The 19805-nt window shown below is 37.3% G+C and overlaps 2 pseudogenes across 2 annotated transcripts; both read left to right on the forward strand.

Moving 5' to 3' along the window:
• The first annotated feature begins 5480 nt into the window (after positions 1–5480).
• Positions 5481–6168, forward strand: LOC309845008 (small ribosomal subunit protein eS6 pseudogene; annotated as a pseudogene). The gene has a single exon. The product of its transcript is annotated as a small ribosomal subunit protein eS6 pseudogene (transcript).
• Positions 6169–8651: 2483 nt separating this feature from the next.
• On the forward strand, positions 8652–14460 carry LOC309845010 (protein SET pseudogene; annotated as a pseudogene). The gene is made up of 2 exons: positions 8652–8680; positions 13614–14460. The product of its transcript is annotated as a protein SET pseudogene (transcript).
• The last annotated feature ends 5345 nt before the right edge of the window (positions 14461–19805 follow it).

A 19805-nucleotide genomic window follows, 5' to 3' on the forward strand; every position in this document is an offset into this window, starting at 1 on the left:
AGTTCTGTGAAGTTTTTTGTTTTTTGTTTGGTTTTGTTTTGGTATATTTGATGCACAAGTGTTTACAATGACTTATCTAGCCATTATGTGAACTTTTATCATTATGCATTGATACTTTATATCTAGAAATGCATTTGCTTCAATTCTCTTTTTTGTTATGAATGTTGCTTTGGTAACACTCTTCTCAAAGGTCTTTGCCTGAATATTTCTCCTTAATTTTACCTTAAAACATTTTGTATGACTTCACTTAGCAACTTGGTAAAATCCCTCCCTAGCTTTGTTTACATAAATAACTCTAATACATTTGCGTGAGAGTATCTTTAGGTTCCATACTCAGCAGTCAAAATGTAGCTTATGTTACAAACATAGAAATATTTGACCCATTGCTGCCAACTAGAAAGGTTTCTGAAATGTCTTCCCAATCCACATTTTCATGGTAGGGTGTGTTCTCTTCTCTACACACTCATTCCAGCATTTTCTAGCTTCCTAAGTTTTCCAGGTCTCATTTGCATATAGTGTTGTGTTATTTGTTCTCTAACTTGTATTTCTCTGACTACTGTTTGATTTGAGCATCTTTTCATATTTTTATAGATTTTTAGGTTTACTTGTCTGCAAGTTATCTTTATAACACTTACCCCTTTCTTAACATTTACGCTTCTTAAAATTAAAGTAATTGTTTTCATTATTTGCAAGATTTTATTGGCTATTGTAGAGATGGATCCCTTTCATTTGGGCATGACAAATATCTCCTCCCGCTTTGGCATTGTTTCATAAAATTTATTGAATGGCAATGGAGTTTTAATTGTGCTAGAGCAAGTGCTAGAAATTTGATGTACAGCAGAGGGTCTGTACAACAATATGGTACTGGGCACTTCAGAATTCCCTAATAAGGCAGAACTCCTGTGAAGGGTTCTTACCACAAAAGAAAAACTTAGAAAACTCTTGATGATGGCAATGGGATGATATTGTAAGGTGTTTGCGGGTGTCCGAGCTTATCAACCATGCACATAAATATGTGTTGTTCTTTCTATCAATTATACCTTAAGGAAAGCTATTAAAAGTGAAGAGATCTCGTTAAATTTTATTGTTAAATTCACTGTTTTCTTTGATAGGGTGTATATATCTGAAGTTTTCCTTCATAAATCTTCCTCTTTCTGCTAGAAAAATGTTCTCTTAGAGTGTTCCCTATTAACTTAAAAAATCTACTTTTACATTTAAGTTGTTACTAAAGCCAGACTCCACTTTTATACATGACATTAGGTAGAAAGCAATTTTTGTTTTTCTTCATTCAATGAACCAATTTTCTCATCATTATATTAAACCACCTGTATATTTTCTGTTGAATTCTGGTGGCATCTTTACCAAAGGTTATTATTATTATTTTTTTTCATCTATAAATCAGTCTATCTCTGACATCTCCACCTGATTCCATTGTCCTACAGACATTTCTTTGTTTCTTTGTTTTCCTTTTATCTTCTTTTATAAGGATTGAGTTGGCTTTGTTCAGCAATTCGTGAATAAGGAAGCATCCCGTCTAGCAAGGAGAGGCAAGCTTCCTCCTACAGACTGTTCTTTAGGCCCAATAAATATGTGTGTTTTGCCAAGACTTTGTAATGTGTCTTAAGATTTGGCAGGGAACATTCTTCCACTCTGCTCTTGTTTTTCAAAGTTGACTTAGAGAGTCTCCAATAACATACTGTTATATTTAATTTCAACCTTTTCCCTTGCACATATTTCATACATGTAAATAGTTAGCATTATATTTGCACATATTTTAATCAAACCTAGGTCACACTACACATTATTTTGAGCCTATTTCCCTCGCTGATCATTCTCCATTTCATTTGGTATTCTTGCACATGACTGCTAATCATTCTCTTGAATTTCATCATCGTTTATATGTTCCATATTTTAAAAACCAATTTCTTATTGGCAGCCATTTAGATTGTTTCCAATTTTTCACTCTTATAAATTATGCTGCAAAGAGCAGCACTGCACATGCATCTTTTTAAACATCTGTGACTGATTCCTTAGGACAAATTGCTAGAAATGAAGTCCCTTCATTAGAGCGTATGTGGTTTTTTGAGTTTGAATCCTCATGCTTCCTCACTGGCTTCCAGGTGGTTTGTCCAAAGTTCTCTACTTTTACAGAAGAAGCATGGTACACCCCTTTCCTTCTGCTCCACAATACTGTTACTCCACATAATTATTATGTCAATTGTTACAAAAATTTCTACTTATGTAGGAAAAATAATATGAGAGAACAGTGTAATTATTACAAGTATATGTTGAACGTTTTAAGAGTATTTATTGGCCATTAGAATTTATGTGCACATGTATTTCTACTGTTCAGGTTTTTCTGAAGAGGCTCAGCTTTTCTTCTTTCTTTCAAAGAGGTTTTGTTTCTAATGTTTGAGGAGCACTGGGAGATATTCCCAACTGCACGTCCATACCCATATGTTGCTCATCTGTTTTCCAGTTTGCAATTTGCCTTTTGTTCTTGTAAAATTTACTCTCACGTAGCTCTTAAGATTTTGTCTAGATGGGTTTAGAGGTCTGTCATATTTTCCCTTTTTAGTTCTTTTGTTTGTACTGATACTTGGAAAGCCATTTTCCTACTTGAGATCTGTTAAATGTTGACATATTTTCTTGTGATGTTTCTAATGCTGCTTATATTTAAGTGATTTCAATCCCAGTTTCTTTGCTGTAATCTCATATGCAGATTTTATTTTAGACTTTATCTATGTCTCATCTCCAAGCTTCATTTTTTCCATTTGCATAAAGTTTCATTTACTTGTTAATAGTACTTAGTCAAATGACTCTACATTGCTTTGGGACAACCTTGTGTGCAGGTGCTGCCTCCCAATCTTGAATTATTTGATTTGACTCATTTCTCATTTACCTAGAGTGCATTTTTTTAGAAATGACTCTTGACAAATTCAAGCTCTGTATCCCTACATGGCCACATATTGCAACACTTAATTGAGGTTAAAATATCTTGCTCCCATCATTTCCCACCAAACCTGTAACCATCTATGTGTTATCTTTGGCAGTTGTGCTGTGGAAGCACCTAGGACTCTCTATATGTCTCTCTCTCTCCATCTATCTATCGGTAGCTTTCCCCCTGCTTCAGTGCCTGTAATTATTTAAAAACGTTGAATTTCAAAGTGCCAGAATACCTAGAGAAATGCATTTGTTTCCCTTCCCCATTATTTTAAATTAACAATCTGTTACCTTTTTTAAACTCCATAGGTTACATTCAGCTCAGGAATGTTACCTTCAGTTCATCCATCCATCCATCCATCCAATCATCTATGTGTCCATCACTCCATCCACCTGTCCTTCCATCCACCATTAATCCAATAATATTACTGTGTACTTTTTACATTCTAGGTGTTGGAGGTATCATACAGCAGGATTTCTCAACCTCAGGATTATGAGCATTTTTGACTGGATAATTCTTCATTGTGAAGGAGGAGGCTCTCCTGTGAATTGTAGAATGTTTGCCAGCATTTCCCCACCAAGAAGTACTGGTAGCAACCCTCCTTCCTCCCAGTTGTGTCAACCAAATTGTTGCTACACATCGCCTATGTTGCTCTGGGGGAAAAGTTGTTCCTGATTCCAAACCACTACACTAGGGAGTAAAATAGATCATATGCCTGCCCGAGTGAGGTACCTGAAGAGACATAAGATAAAAAAAATACATGAGTACATTGTGTGTTCTCTGAAAGCAATGCTGTGGAAACAAGGAAAGCAGAGAAGGTGGGATGGGGGGCCCCTGGGAAACAAGCAGATGTGCACATGCAGGGACTGTGAGTCTGGGCGGGCCAGGAGGAGGTGAGGCAGTGGGTCAGCTTGAGTGTCTTGGCACAAACAGGGACCCCCAGGAGAGAGGGTGCTTGTGCAACTGCAGAAATGGAAGTGCTCTTACATCCAGGCCCAGTGTGTGAGAGAGGGAGACAAGCCAGACAGGAATAGAACTGCTCAATGTGTGGCCTGAGGGCTGAGCCAGGGCTTTGGATCAAGGAAGTGACACTCTTATTTCTTTCATTATTATTTATTTACTTATTTATTTTTCTTTTTCTCTGCATTTTGGCTCTCTATTGAGGATGGCTTTCTGGCTCTGTTTATTTCTGTTCATTTTATATGTTTATATGTTTATTTTAATGCATTAACTTTTTTGGAACTTTTTCCTAGATTTTGAGATATTTTCTTACACTTGAATTCTGTTTTCTCAATTCAGCTTCTGAGTATCCCATCACATATTCCTTGCCCCTGCTGCAATTTTAAATTCAGCAATGATAACTTTTTCTTTCCACTTGATGGTTGACTTTGGATTGCCCCATCTTCCTGACCATCCTTGATTGTGTCATGCATACCACAGGCCATTGAATGATGTGGGAGATGTGATTCAGGGTTCGTCACATTTTCTCATTTCTCTCAAAGAAAATCTACAGTGGTCTCTGGGTCCATTGCCCCTTATTTTTTAGCTGGTGCTTTTTTAAATGTATATTTCTAAAGAAGAGCCTCTGTGTATTTCAGACAAGGACTCAGATGGAATCTGTCCAGATTATCATTTGATTAGGAAAAATAAACATTTGCTGTAAATTTAATTTCAGCTCAGAATCTTTATTTCTGTGAATTTCCTCTGTGTCCTGGGTATGGTTCCACAGCTAGGTAGGGACAGAATCATCAGGATGACATGTGGGCCCCCATGGTGCCATCCAGGCTGAGAGTTCTCTGAGCTGTTCATGAGTCCACATGTGCTCCCAGAACCCCCACTTCTAGTTCTGATCTCTCTTAAACAGGGGGATAATTTGGCTTCTGCCACATATCCTTTGTTTCCTTCCCAGGAAGCTGTTTTCTTCTTTCTTTGCTTTTTCCCCATCTGCATCATATGCAGCAGAAATGTCTTATTTCCTCACAGAGCCTGTCTCACTTCCCTAGTTCCAGCATCCATGAGGGTTTTCCTGTGTTTATTACTCTGTTATCTTGATAGTTATCTGTCAGAGTGGAATCAGAGTGGTGCCTACTCTGCTATCTCAGTGGAAGGTTCTTTATCATAATCCGTCATTTCTTTCAGCATGTGTAACTTTCTACATGGAAACAGTGGAACACTATCTAGGGGTTCAAATGGGAATCGCTGTACACAGTGGAAATGTAGAGGAACAATCACTGGGCAGAGTGGTCGTTAAGCTGCAAACCTCAAAAGAAATGCTTGCCCAGTAAACAGCTCTGGGAGTGAGGATCCAGCAAGAAGCTGTGAGAACTCCTGTTTGCTCAGGCCCTGGAAGGACCTTTGCACACTGCAGGCTGTTAGGCTGGTAGTGTCTGGGTGTGGATAGCAGTTCAAATCTCCAGTCCACCTTATTTTCCGTTATTTTGCTATTTCAAATGTGTCCTATATGTGGGGTTTTCTCTGTAAAATGAAAATAGGTGCTCTTTTTCATGGCACCTTGGAGGTGGTAATTTGCTTTAGGATGAAGCTGAACGTCTCTTTCCCAGCTACTGGCTGCCAGAAACTTATTGTAGTGGATGATGAATGCAAACTTAGTACCTTTTATGAGAAGATTATGCCATGGAACTTGTTGCTGATACTATGGGTGAATAATGGAAGGATTAAATGGTCTGAATCAGTGGTGGCAATGACAAACATGGCTTCCCCAGGGTCAGGGTGTCTTGACCCATTTCTGCTATAGACCAAGAAGGACTGGAGAGAGAAAGCACAAATCTCTTTGGGGTTCCATTGTGGAGGCCAATTTCAGTGTTATCAACTTGGTCAGGTAAAGAAAGGGAAGAAGGGTATTTCTGGATTCGCTGATACTACTGTGCTTGTTGCCTGGGACCCCAAAAGCTAGAAGAATCTACAAACTTTTCTGTCTCTCTAAAAAAGATGACATCTACCATTATGATGTGAGAAAGTCCCTAAGCAAAGAAGGCAAGAAACCTAGAACCAAATTGTCCAAGGTTCAGCTTCTTGTTACTCCATTTGTCCTCTCAGAGAAGTGTCGGTATATTGCTCTGAATAAACAGAGTACTAAGACAAATAAGGAAGAGACTGCATAATATGTTAAACTTTTGGCCAAGAGAATGAAGGAGGCCAAAGAAAAATGCCAGGAGCAGATCACTGAGATGGAAAATGACCTCTCTCAGAGTTTCTACCTCTAAGCCTGATTCCAGTCAAAAATGAGATTTTCTAAGAGTGACAAATAAATAAGATCAGACATCGCAGAAGAAAGAAAGAAAGGAAGAAAGAAAGAAAGAAAGAAAGAAAGAAAGAAAGAAGGAAAAAGAAAGGAAGGAAGAGATAAAGACAAGTTTGGGCTATCTGTGTGGCTTAGTTGGCTGACTGGCACTTGATTTCAGTTTAGTTCATAACCTGAGGGTGGTGAGGTTGAGCCCTGTGTTGGGCTCTGGGCTCAGCGAAGAGTCTGCTTGTCCCTCTTCCTGTGCCCTTCCACTTGCTCTCTCTCTCTCTCAAATAAATAAATAAATAAATAAAATCTTAAAGAAAGCATTTATTGTCTTACTTATGATTATAAATACAATTTAAGAGCATTAAATATTATAAGAAAGTTAAAACAATCTCCATTGGAGATTGACATTTTTTTAAAAGATTTTATTATTTATTTGACAGAGAGAGATCACAAGTAGGCAGAGAGGCAGGCAGAGAGAGAGAGAGAGAGAGAGGAGGAAGCAGGCTCCCTGCTGAGCAGAGAGCCCGATGCGGGACTCGATCCCAGGACCCTGAGATCATGACCTGAGCCGAAGGCAGTGGCTTAACCCACTGAGCCACCCAGGCACCCTGGAGATTGACATTTTAATAAAAACAGCTTTTCAGCTATTTTCTCTCTCAACATATATAACACTATATTATTACACACAATGTTCTTTTTTCCTTCAGCTAAATCTTCTTGATACCTGTTTATATGAATAAATAAGTCTGCATTATCACTGATGAATGAAGACTTCTTCTGAATGCACATACTGTGATTCACTTATTTCCATAACTTATTTCCACTCATAGGCAGCAGTTCCATTTATTCATGATTGCAACATAGCCTCAGTATACTTTTTTCTATACCTATCTATACATGTTTGGTCCATTGTCACTATAGGAAAATTTTCTAGGAATGGCTTCACTAGGTCAAAAGATATACCACGTACACACATGTGTATGTGTATGTATAATATATACATATAATATTTCATGTGTAACATGAGATAATTATATATATATATTTTATATAACATATATATGTTATACACTGTATATTTCAGTGGTAACTTATGCACACTGAAGGAAATAGATGGATACATACAAAAAGACTACATATATATATATAGCATCTTGATAGTTGCTGTCAATTGCCTTCTGGAAAGACATATCCATTTATGCTTCTTAGAATACTACCAAGAGAATGTAATCTGCAATCCTTTGTGTAACTGGTCCTTACAAAAAATTTTTAAAAATCTCTCAGAGCTACTTAAGATGCTTCTACAAAACAATGCAACCCCAAATCACTAAGATGAAGACACAAGACTCCACAGATGCGTAACCATATCCTACGTCTGAGAAACCACCAGCGGCATAACAAGACACAAGAAAGAAATAAGGTCTGGCTCGGGTTTTTTTGGACAAGTTACTAGATCTGTAAAGAGCTCTGAGCTTCTTGAAATGTACATATGGGTTGGGTGAGACCAGTGATGGTATTAAGGAGGGCACAGATTGCGTGAAGCACTGGGTGTTATATGCAAACAATGAATCATGGAACACAACATCAAAAACTAATGATGTACTGTATGGTGACTAACATAACATTATAAAAAATTATAAAAAAGAAAAGAAAAGAAATGAAGGTATAGGAACTTGCCTCCACACTAATGTTCTCTAGAAAGTCTATTCATGTCTATTCAATTGTTATTCATGCTATTTGGTTATAAGTTCTCCTCAAATACTTCCAGTCATGATAGAGGGATATTTACCAAATGCACAAAGTGTATTCTGCTCGCCTGAAATGTCTTGCAGGGCAGAACTGCTGTTAATGAGCAAGAAAATTAGAACAAGATAAATGGAATTTGGTACTTATGTTTTCAATCATATATGGGGGAGCAGGATTGTGATCAGCAAGAGTTTTATAATATGTTTTGAGCTTTTAATTTAAAAATCTTAGGTTCTGAGTAAAATATATATAATGACTAATAATATATGATATACATAGCATAGGTATCTTAATCTCCCAGGAAACAGTACTGTCTAACAATCAAAGCTTCCTGATAAGCTTTGTGGCTTCCCACCCTTTCTAGGAATAGATCCTGGCTTTACCTGACAATTCTCAGAGGCATGTGTGGACAAACTCTCCCAACAAAAGACTGTGAACTTTAGGAAGTCAAAGAGGCATACAAATAAATACACAGATGCTGGTTTTCTCTGCTAAAATTATGTGCTTTTCTCCTTGTTTAGTCCAGACCTTTTATTTTTCCTACCTATCAGATATACAAAGCACTCCTCACTGGTCAGGAAGCCGGGCATCCTGTGGATGGTTAAATATAAAGTCATGTCAGGTGGAATCAATTAGCACTAATTAACAGAATCTTTCAGTTTTAAGCCACCTGATCAGCTGAGGCGTTTACAGGTCTGACAAGTGCAGATGAGCGACCCTTGTCACAGTTCGGGGAGGTAAATGATCCAATTAGTGAGGCAATATTTGGCTGCCATAACTAAGGATGCTGCTGACCTTCCCTGGCACGATGGCTTCCCTCCCCTTCTAACTGCAAAAATATCTTCTCTCCTTGTGCCTCGAGTTGTATGCTGAATGTCTATTATATCTCATTCTCTTTGTAGTCTTACCCTTTTCTGGGTGAACAGAGTCAAGACATGTTGGCCTTTTTTTTTTGCCCCAGAGGGCGAAGGTAAAGGAAGAGGCCATGTGAGCAACTGGGGGGAGCAGGACAGCAGGGAGGAATCAGCCTCCATGAAATGTTACTTAAAATATCAGAGTTGATATCCGTAGAAGAGTACCTAAGTCAGCTACAATGAAAATGAAAAATTACAAATTTTGACTTTTCTCTCTGTTATTTCTGTGATATAGCTGTTTAATAACAATGATTACTCATTAGCTGATGAAATTTAAAACATTAAGTAGATACTTTGTGTCAGAATAAAAATGGAAGGATTGATCATCTGTTATATGAATGGATACTAGTGATATATCTCAAACATCCTTAAGCCTAAAAGAAAAAAAAAATACTTTTCTGTTAATTTTTGGGTTTGTTCTCCCTCCTTTCCAAGAGTCATTGTGAACATGGTGGGTGAGGCTCCTTGGCGTTTAGCATTAAATCCATGCAAGTCTGTCTGTCTGCCTCTTTTGTCTCTACAGACACTCTCTAATATTTGTTTCCCACTCACTGGAAGAAGGGAGCTTTTGTAGGTAGAGTAGGATTTTGTAGCATGAGTTCCCAGAGCATTTACCTGCTCTTTGTATTGTTATACTCTTGCCCGTTACATAATTGTCTCAGTTGCTAATGAGAGTCATGGCGCTTCGCACACAAACACATGTCCATGTTCCACAAAATTTCTGGGGTTCAAAAGTGAAAATGAACTTTTGGGACTTCATCAAGATAAAAAGCATCTGCAAAGCAAAGGAAACAGTCAATAAAATAAAGAGATTACCCACAGAATGGAGGAAGGCATTGGCAAATGACAGTACAGACAAATGACTGATATCCAAGATCTATAAAGAACTTCTCAAACAACACTCAAAAAACAATCAAGTCAAAAAATGGGCAGAAGACATGAACAGACACTTCTCAAAACAAGACATATAAATGGCTAACAGACACATGAAAAAATATTCATTAGGGACATTCAAATCAAAACCACATTGATACCAGTTAGAATGGCAAAAATTGACAAGGCAAGAAACAACAAATGTTGGAGAGGCTGTGGAGAAAGGGGAACCCTCTTACACTCTCAGTGGGAATGTAAGTTGGTAGAGCCACTTTGGAAAAGAGTGTGAAGATTCCTCAAAAAATTAAAAATAGAGCTATCCTATGACTCAGCAATTGCACTACTGTATATTTATCCCAGAGATACAGATGAAGTGAAAAGAAGGGACACATACACCCTAATGTTTATAGCAGCAATGTCCACAATAGCCAAACTGTGGGAAAAGCCAAGATGTCCTTCAACAGATGAACTGATAAAGAGCATACGGTCCATATATAAATGGAGTATTTCTTAGCCATCAGAAACAATGAATACCCAATGCTTGCATCAAGATGGATGGAACTGGAGGAGATTATGCTAAGAAAAATAAGTCAAGTAGAGAAACTCAATTATATGTTTTCACTTATTTGTGGAATATAGGAATAGCATGGAGGACATTAGGAGAAGGAGGGGGAAAATGAAGAGGGAGAAATAGGAGGGGGAGATGTACCATGAGAAAAAATGCACTACAGGAAAAAGAAAACTGAGGGTATTAGAAGAGAAGGGGATTAGCTCTGATGGGTATTAAGGAGGGCACATATCACATGGAGCCCTGGGTATTATATTAAAACAATAAATCATGGAATACTATGTCAAAAACTAATGGTGTACTTTTTAAAAATTTATAAAAAAGATTTTATTTACTTATTTGACAGAGAGAGAAAGAGAGATCACAAGCAGGCAAAGAGGCAGGCAGAGATGGGGGGGGGGGGGTGAGGTGTGGGAAGCAGGCTTCCTACTGAAGAGAGAGCCCAACATGGTGCTCAATCCCAGGACCCTGAGATCATGACTTGAGCCAAAGGTAGAGGTTTAACCCACTGAGCCACCCGGGTGCCCCATAACAGTGTACTTTATGGTGATTAATGTAACATTTAAAAAAAAACAAAAACAAAAATAAGAAATAAATATTGGTGAGGATGTAGAAAAAAAGGACCCTTATGCACTGTAGGTGGGATTTACAACCACATTTTAAGAGGTGGGAAGGGGAATTGGGACATTAAAATATATTTGCACCACCTGTGAAGCAGTTAAATGTCACTCAAAAGTGGAGTTGGCTGCAAACATTTAAAAGATAGTGTAATTAATAGGCTAAGACAGGAGAGAAAATGCAATCATATAAATGCTAAAATAAAGCCTGAGGATGTAGAAAAGGAGAACACACACACACACACACACACACCCCAAAGAAAAAAGACAATAAAAAAAAAACCTGTTCCATATGTGATAGATATTAATATAGCTATATCACTTTAATGCCAATAATTTAAATACATCAAATAAAAACAGAGATTGACAGAGACGGTCAGAGTGCATTTAAAAAGTTAAGACTTACCTATATGTTGTCTATAAGGAATTCGCTTTAGGTATAGTAATTTAGATTAAAAGTAAAGGGATAGATAAAGCTGTATCATGCTATTACTAATCAAAAGAAAGATTAAGTAGGTATATTAATATCAGTCAAAGCTCCTGTCAAAGCAGGGAAAATTGTCAGAGATAAAGAGAAGAATTTCATAATGATAAAGGCTCTAATTCTACAAGTAGATATGACAAAGTTATTTAATGACAGAGTATCAAAATACATAAGGCAAAACTGAGGGGACCGCATAGAGAAGTAGATGAATCCACCTTTCTAGTTGGAAACTTCAACACTTCTCTATCAGTAACTGACAGATCCAACAGATAGAAAATCAGAAAGATCACAGAGGACCTGAATAGCAACCATCAATCAACTGGCTCTAATTGACATTTATAGATTACTTCACCCAACGGTGCTGAATACACGTTTCTCAGTCTTACATGGAAGAGTCACCATTACAGATCACATTCTGGGCTATAAAATATACTTAAATGTAAAAGAATAAAAATTATACAAAGTGTGCTCCCAGACCTTAATTATATTAAACTAGAACTTAAGAACAAAAATACAAGTGGCAAATCCTAAAATGGGGAGACATTAAAAATCACACTTCTAACTAACAAATGCATCAAAGACATCTCAAATGATATTAAAAATATTTTGTACTAAATGAAAACAAGATATGACCTATCAAAAATTGTAGAATGTAGTGAAAGTAGCACTAAACGAATGTACAGCTTTGAATGCACATCGTAGAAAAGAAAAACAAGATCTAAAAAAGAAAAACAAAAAAACCAAAAACTAATGTAAGCTAACACCTTAGGAAACTAGAAAAATAAAATCAAATTAAGTTCTAAGTAAAAAGAAGAAAAAATATCTGGGAAAAATCATTGAAATTGAAATAGGAACATAGTAGAAAAAAGTAACACAACTCAAAGCTGGTTCTTTGAAAAAGTCAATAGAATTGATAAAACCCTAGCCAAGTAACCAAGAGAAAAAGAGATAATATGTAAATTACTAATATCTTAACATGTATTAAAGAAATTGAATAAAAAATAATAACCTTCCAAAACAGAATGTGCCAGGCTCAGATGTTTTCAATGGTGAAGGCTACCAGGCATTTAAAGAAGAAATAGTACCAATTGTCTACAATCTATAAAGAAAATAGAAGAGAAGGGAATACTTCCTTCCTCATCCTATGAGGCCAGCATTACCCTAATACTAATACTAGACAAAGACACTATAGAAAAGGTCAATTTATCTCATGACCTAAATGTAAAAATCCTCAACATCATATTGAAACTAACAATGTGTATAAAGAAATACAGACCATGACCAAGTAGAATATATTCCAGATATTCAAGGCTAGTTAACATTGGAAAATCAATTATTTTAATTGATTACATCAACAGGTCAAAAAAAAAAAAAAGAAAAATCATAAGATCATGTTAATAGATACAGAAAAAAATCAACAAAATCAGTCACCTTTCCATAAAAAAAAAAAAGTTCTCAGAAAACTAGAAATATAAGAAAACTTCCTGACTTCCTGACCATGATAAAAAATAAAAATCCTTCAGCTAATATTTACCTAATGGTGGGAAAGTGAATGCTTTTTCCCTAAGATCAGAGATAAAGTAAGGACATCCCATTTTTCCACTACTCTTCAACATCTTACTGCAAATTTTAGTTAATACAATAAGACAAATAAGCAGATGATTTAAATATAAACTAAAAAAATTAAAAATTATAAAACTTTCCCCTTATACATTAAGGTAATTAATTTTTTATTTTATGTATTTATGCATTTATTTTATGTATTTATTTGACAGAGAGATCACAAGTAGGCAGAGGCAGGCAGAGAGAGGAGGGGAAGCAGACTCCCCACTGAGCAGAGAGCCCCATGTGGGCCTTGATCCCAGGACCCTGAGATCGTGACCTGAGCGGCAGGCAGAGGCTTAACCCACCGAGCCACCCAGGTGCCCCATTTAAGTAATTAATTATAGGGAAAAAATAAAACACACAAAATCCATGGTCTGAAAATATTAATTTCAAACTACTTATTTTTTCAGCCTACTTTTGTTCTAGCCAATGATTTTTCCCCTAAAAATCTGCAAAAAGACAAATTATTGCATATTTCCTTAAAAAATAACTGGAATGCTGCCAAAGACGGTGTTTTTCATAAATGTAGTTTTAATTTAGTTTAATTAAGATGGGTTAAATTAAGATAGGTAAAATATTCAGGTAAAGATACTTTCCACAACTTCAAAGAGAAACTAAGTTTCCTCGCAGCACGCAGCAGAAACCGAGACAGCCTCCTGCCCCCAAGCCAGGGCAGACGTCAACATCTCAGCGCTTGCATAAAGGAGAAAAAGAACAGCAAGAAGCAATTGAACATATTGATGAAGTACAAAATGAAATAGACAGACTTAATGAACAAGCCAGTGAGGAGATTTTGAAAGTAGAACAGAAATATAACAAACTCCGCCAACCATTTTTTCAGAAGAGGTAGGAATTGATCGCCAAAATCCCCAATTTTTGGATAACAACATTTGTCAACCATTCGCAAGTGTCTGCACTGCTTGGGGAGGAGGATGAAGAGGTGCTGCATTATTTGACAAGAGTTGAAGTGACAGAATTTGAAGATATTAAATCAGGTTACAGAATAGATTTTTATTTTGATGAAAACCCTTACTTCGAAAATAAAGTTCTCTCCAAAGAATTTCATCTGAATGAGAGTGGTGATCCATCTTCAAAGTCCACTGAAATGACATGGAAATCTGGAAAGGATTTGAGGAAACGTTCAAGTCAAACAGAATAAAGCCAGCAGGAAGAGACAGCATGAGGAGCCAGAGAGCTTCTTCACCTGGTTTACTGACCATTCTGATGCAGGTGCAGATGAGTTAGGAGAGGTCATCAAAGATGATATTTGGCCAAATCCATTACAGTACTACTTGGTTCCCGATATGGATGACGAAGAAGGGGAAGGAGAAGAGGATGATGATGATGATGATGATGAAGAAGAAGAAGAAGGATTGGAAGATATTGATGAAGGAGAAGAAGATGAAGATGATGATGGGGGGAGGAAGGAGAGGAGGATGAAGGAGAGGATGACTAATGGAACACTGATGGATTCCAACCTTCCTTTTTTAATTTTCTTCAGTCCCTGGGAGCAAGTTGCGGTCTTTTTGTTTTTTTCCCTTTTTCTTTTTCTTTTCTCCTCTCATGCTCATTCTCCTTGTTTTTTGAAGTCTCCTTTTTCTCTCCCTTTATACCATGGTTCTCAGCCTAATTTGGGGGGAAATACCTTGAGCAGAATACAGTGGGAAAAGAATCTCTACCCCTTTTTGTTCCAAATTCATTTTTGTCCCTTCCTGTCTCAACAAAAACAAAAACTTTATGGAATCAACACCACCGTGCTCTGTGGGAAAAAAGAAAAACCTTCTGCTCCCTTAGCTCTGCTGGAAGCGGGAGGGTGCTCGGCCCCTGTGTGGTAGTGCATAGAATTCTAGCTTTTTTCCTCCTTTCTCTGTATATTGGGCTTAGAGATTACACTGTGTGAATATGTGAATATGGACAGTTAGCATTTACCAACATGTACCTGTCTACTTTCTCTTATTTAAAAAAAAGAAAAAAGGGGCGCCTGGGTGGCTCAGTGGGTTAAAGCCTCTGCCTTCGGCTCAGGTCATGATCCCGGGGTCCTGGGATCGAGCCCCGCATTGGGCTCTCTGCTCAGCAGAAAGCCTGCTTCCTCCTCTCTCTCTGCCTGCTTCTCTGCCTACTTGTGACCTCTGTCTGTCAAATAAATAAATAAATCTTAAAAAAAAAAAGAAAAAAAAACTTAAAAAAATGGGGTTATAGAAGGTCAGCAAAGGGTGGGTTTGAGATGTTTGGGTGGGTTAAGTGGGCATTTTGACAACATGGCTTCTCCTTTGGCATGTTTAATTGTGATGTTTAATGGACGTCCTTGCAGTTTAAGATGACACTTTTAAAATAAAACTCTCTCCTAATGATGACTTGAGCCCTGCCACTCGATGCTAGAATCAGCAGAACTTGTAGGATCTTATTTGGAATTGACATTCTCTATTGTAATTTTGTTCCTGTTTATTTTTAAATTTTCTTTTTTTTTCACTGAAAAGGAAAGATGATGCTCAGTTTTAAACATTAAAAGTGTACAAGTTGCTTTGTTCCAATAAAACTAAATGTGTACACACAAAAAGAGAAACTAAAAGACATGAATACTTGTAACAGGCTAAAAAATTAATAATTGAACAATTTTGGGATTATGTAAGTTGCTTTTCATGGACTATAACAGAAACTATTTTGAGCTTGTTTAAGCAAGAAAAGGAAGCTTATAGTGGAACAGAATACACATTCAAGGAAACCACTGGGACTCAGTCTAAGACATACTTGGAATGTTCAGCATCCCTGTGATGCTTGTGTCCCATCTCACTCCTGATGTATAGCTTTTGCTCTGCTGTTCTCCTTCTGATTAGCCTCAGTTAAGGTGCAGAAATACTGATTCTCCCACTTGTGCTCCTGAATTTGCATGTTACTGATTTAGTCATGTGCCTAATTCAATTAGCTGTTCTCTGAATCTCAATTAAATCATATGTCAGAAAAAATGTAAATGCCCAATGTATACATGAACAGTGTTCATCATCACTATGCATGGACAAAATGCAACAAGATACCACTTTTCACCCAGTAGAATGACTGTAATTACAAAGGCTGACGATGCTTAGGGCTGGATGTATAGTAAGGACATCTTGAACGCACTGTTATTGAAAATGTAGGATCACTTCAAGAAAACCAGTGCTGCTGCTTTGGTCAATAGGCAGTTCCTCATAAATGCGACAGCAATCCCATACCCACAAAATGGCCCATGAAAAATGATAGCATATATCTATACCTCTATGTCAAGGTTCATTCAAAAATGTCCACAGCAGCTTTTATATAACTGCTTTCAAGCTTTAATCTATCATCTATCTTCTATCTATCTATCTATCTATCTATCTATCTATCTATCTATTTTTTTGTATATTAACCCCAAATTGTGAATAGTCTAGATCCCCATTGAGAAGAGAACAAAAAACTGGTTTGAGGGCACTTAGGTGTCATAGCTGGTTAAGTGCCCGATTCTTGGTTTTATCTCAGGTCATGATGTCAGTGTCATGAAATTGAGCCCCTCATCAGGCTCTGTAATCTGCATGGAGTCTGCTCAAGATTCTTTTCCCCCTCTGTCCCTCTTCACCCTTTCTAAAATAAATAAATAAATGAATAAATAAATAAATAAATAGATAGATAGATAGATAGATAGATAAATCTATCTTTAAAAACAAACAAACTATGGTTTGTTCATACCATGGAATATTACTCAGCAATATATAGGAATGTCTACTAGCACATAAAACAACATCAGTGGATCTCAGAAATATTATGCTGAATGAAAGAAGCCAGACATAAGGGAATCTGCATTAATCCATTATATGAAGTCCCAGAACAAGCAAAACTAGGCTATACTGCTAAAAATTATAATGGTGCTGCATGGAGGACAGGAGATTGGCTGTAAAAAGATGTGAGGCCATGTTTTGAGGTGATGAAGTAGTTTTATATAGTGACTTGTATCTTAGCTACAGATTACACATTGGTTAAACTCCAACAAACTGCAAACTTGAGAGCTGTGTATTTTATTATATGTGTATTATATTTCAGTAAGTCAAAGTACACAACACATTAGACTGAATTGTGTGAAATTGTTTATAAGATAATTTTCAGGAACAAAATGGAAATTTTTATACAATCCTATTTATTAATAGTTTTGGCCTCCAGGGAAGATATGAAAATTCTCCTTGAGACTTTTCTAGAACTACTAGAGAGGAGTTGGGAGCAGGAAGAGGTAGAAAAACAGTGGACTGTGTGTAAGCACCATGTCCTGGAAAATTATTGTGGGAGAGCAGGAAAAGGCATAGTTTCCATTCCCCTGTCCCTAATGGCATATGCATATGTGTGTGCATGTGCATGTGTGCACATGCATGTGTGTATACATGTCTGAGTGAATACACATGTGTGAGTATATGTGGGTGCAAGTGTATACACATGCCTAAGTGTACTCACATGTGTGCATGTGTATGCTTGTATGTACATATGTGAGTGCATTGTGTAGACACATGCCTTTATGTGTTTACATTGTGTGTGTGTGGAGGGGTTGTGGTTAGGAATGAATTTCCAATACCTATCAAGGCCTCCATGTTCTTATTCATAAAGAGGACATCAAGTTGGCCTTTCTGTAAGAGAAAGTGTGATTGAGTTTCAAGACAAACTGAACAATTTATCTGAGTTTGTTTTTTTTCTTTTGCTTTTGCTTTGTGCTTTGCTTGGGCATTTTGTGGCATCCTTCTAACAACCTGGATTGGGTTGTTCTATGTAATAATGGTTTTCATTCTGAAAATCACAAAAGTTTCACTTAGAATATGTATTTTTACCAGGTGAGACTTATTCTACTATTGTAAGGCTAAAATAAATTTTGTGAGTTTTCAGCAAATCCTTCTCAGATTTCCAGGGACCCAACAGTCTGAATGCACATGTGGAAAATATGGAGAGGAGGCTGTTGAGATGCACTGGTTTATTGGGAAACTGAAAACAGTAAATAGTTAATTGAGTAGAAAATAGGTTTGGCAAGGTTTTATGAGCTGGAGATAAAAGTTGATAGGCTGGACTCTGAAATCATACAAATGAGAATTTATATTGTTCAAACTCGACTCAATGGCCTGTGACGACCATTGGTCAATTGTGAGTCTGGTCAGGGGCCTTGGAAAAAAAACTCTGGGCACATGTTCCAGAGTGGCCACTGTGGACCTGCATGAACAGACCTTCTTCTTCCCTGGGACCATGACCCATTCTTCAGTGAGTGAAAAACAGCCCGTGGTGGCATAGCCATGCAGCGCTCTGTCAATTTAGTTATTCAACTGAGGTATCTGCTAATTGTTAAGAGTTCCTATTCTGGGCGCTACGAGAGACACTTCTATTCTGGAAGGCAGTTGAGTCTGTTGTTCCCTCAGATGAATTTGGTTTACAAAACCTGCTGAAGTTTTTTATGGAAAATGAAACAGGAAACCAAATAAAACAACTAAACAATACAAAGGCAAGAAGAAAGGAAACAAAACCAGGTTTCAATAAAACATGTCAATGATAACAACAAGGATAACAAGAGCTAATAATTTTATGGCAATTACAATGTTCCAGGGAATGTTCTAAGGACTTCAGATATACAAACTCATTTCATCAGAAAATCCTGTGAGATTGGTACTAAAATTATCCTCTTTTCGCAGATGATAAAACTAAGGCACAGAGAGTTTAAATGACTTGCCAGATAGCACAGCTAAGTAGCAAACACAGGTAGCTGGGTTGGCTAATTGTTTCCCTAACAATTATTTATAGCAATTTAGTAATGCATCTCTGAAAATTGTTTACCTGGAGTTTGATTTATATTCAGATATTAGCACACTAATTGACACACATATGTAGTATATATACATGTGTGCATATATCTATACATGCATGAGCACACACACACATTCACACATAATTGCATAAGAGAAGGAGCAAGCAAGAGTGACCTTCAGAGGGTGCCTGGGTGGCTCAGTGTGTTAAGCTGCTGCATACGGCTTAGGTCATGATCTCGGGGTCCTGGGATCGAGTCCCGCATCAGGCTCTCCGCTCAGCAGGGAGCCTGCTTCCCTTCCTCTCTCTGCCTGCATCTCTGCCTACTTGTGATCTCTCTCTGCCAAATAAATAAATAAAATCTTAAAAAAAAAAAGAGAGTGACCTTCAGAATTAGATCTGCATTCTGTATTTGGCACACTCGTTGAACTCTGGACTTTAGTGTGCCTCATGTGGAATTCAGTTTTGTGTTGCTTTCCCTGGAAGGATTAAGGGATAGTAGCTGGAACTAAAAAAGCATTAAAACATCTGGCAACCTTTATTATTTTGTTCATAATCACTTACTAAGGACACTTAGTTTTGAAAATAAGGAATGCTTGTTCTTATCTTAGTAGCATTGGGGCCTCCAATTAACTTTTTTGCTCAAATTATCCTCATTACTTTTAAAATCAGTTGTCTTTCAGATCTCAGAATTGGAACTCCTCTTCCACATCCTGCTGTCACCTGCCTGTGCTTCACTTATGAAGAATGAGACCAATAATGAAACATGTACCCTAGGACTATGCCAGGTTTCCCTAAATCTTTCCAGCATAGATGGGGTTGTCCCCTGGGTCTGGCTCTTCAAGGGTGGATCTGGACAGGTGGGGAGGTGTTATGACATGAATTAGGCTGATGTCAAAACAAAAGGTCTCATGGAACCCTTTGCTTGAGCACATGGCAGTCCTAGTGTCATTGATGGGTTCTGCAATTTGTTGGGTCGCTATTTTGGGAATGGGACTCACTTCCTTTTTGGAGGTTTTA

The sequence above is a fragment of the Mustela nivalis genome (genome assembly GCF_964662115.1).
Source record: "Mustela nivalis genome assembly, chromosome: 12".
NCBI lineage: Eukaryota > Metazoa > Chordata > Mammalia > Carnivora > Mustelidae > Mustela > Mustela nivalis.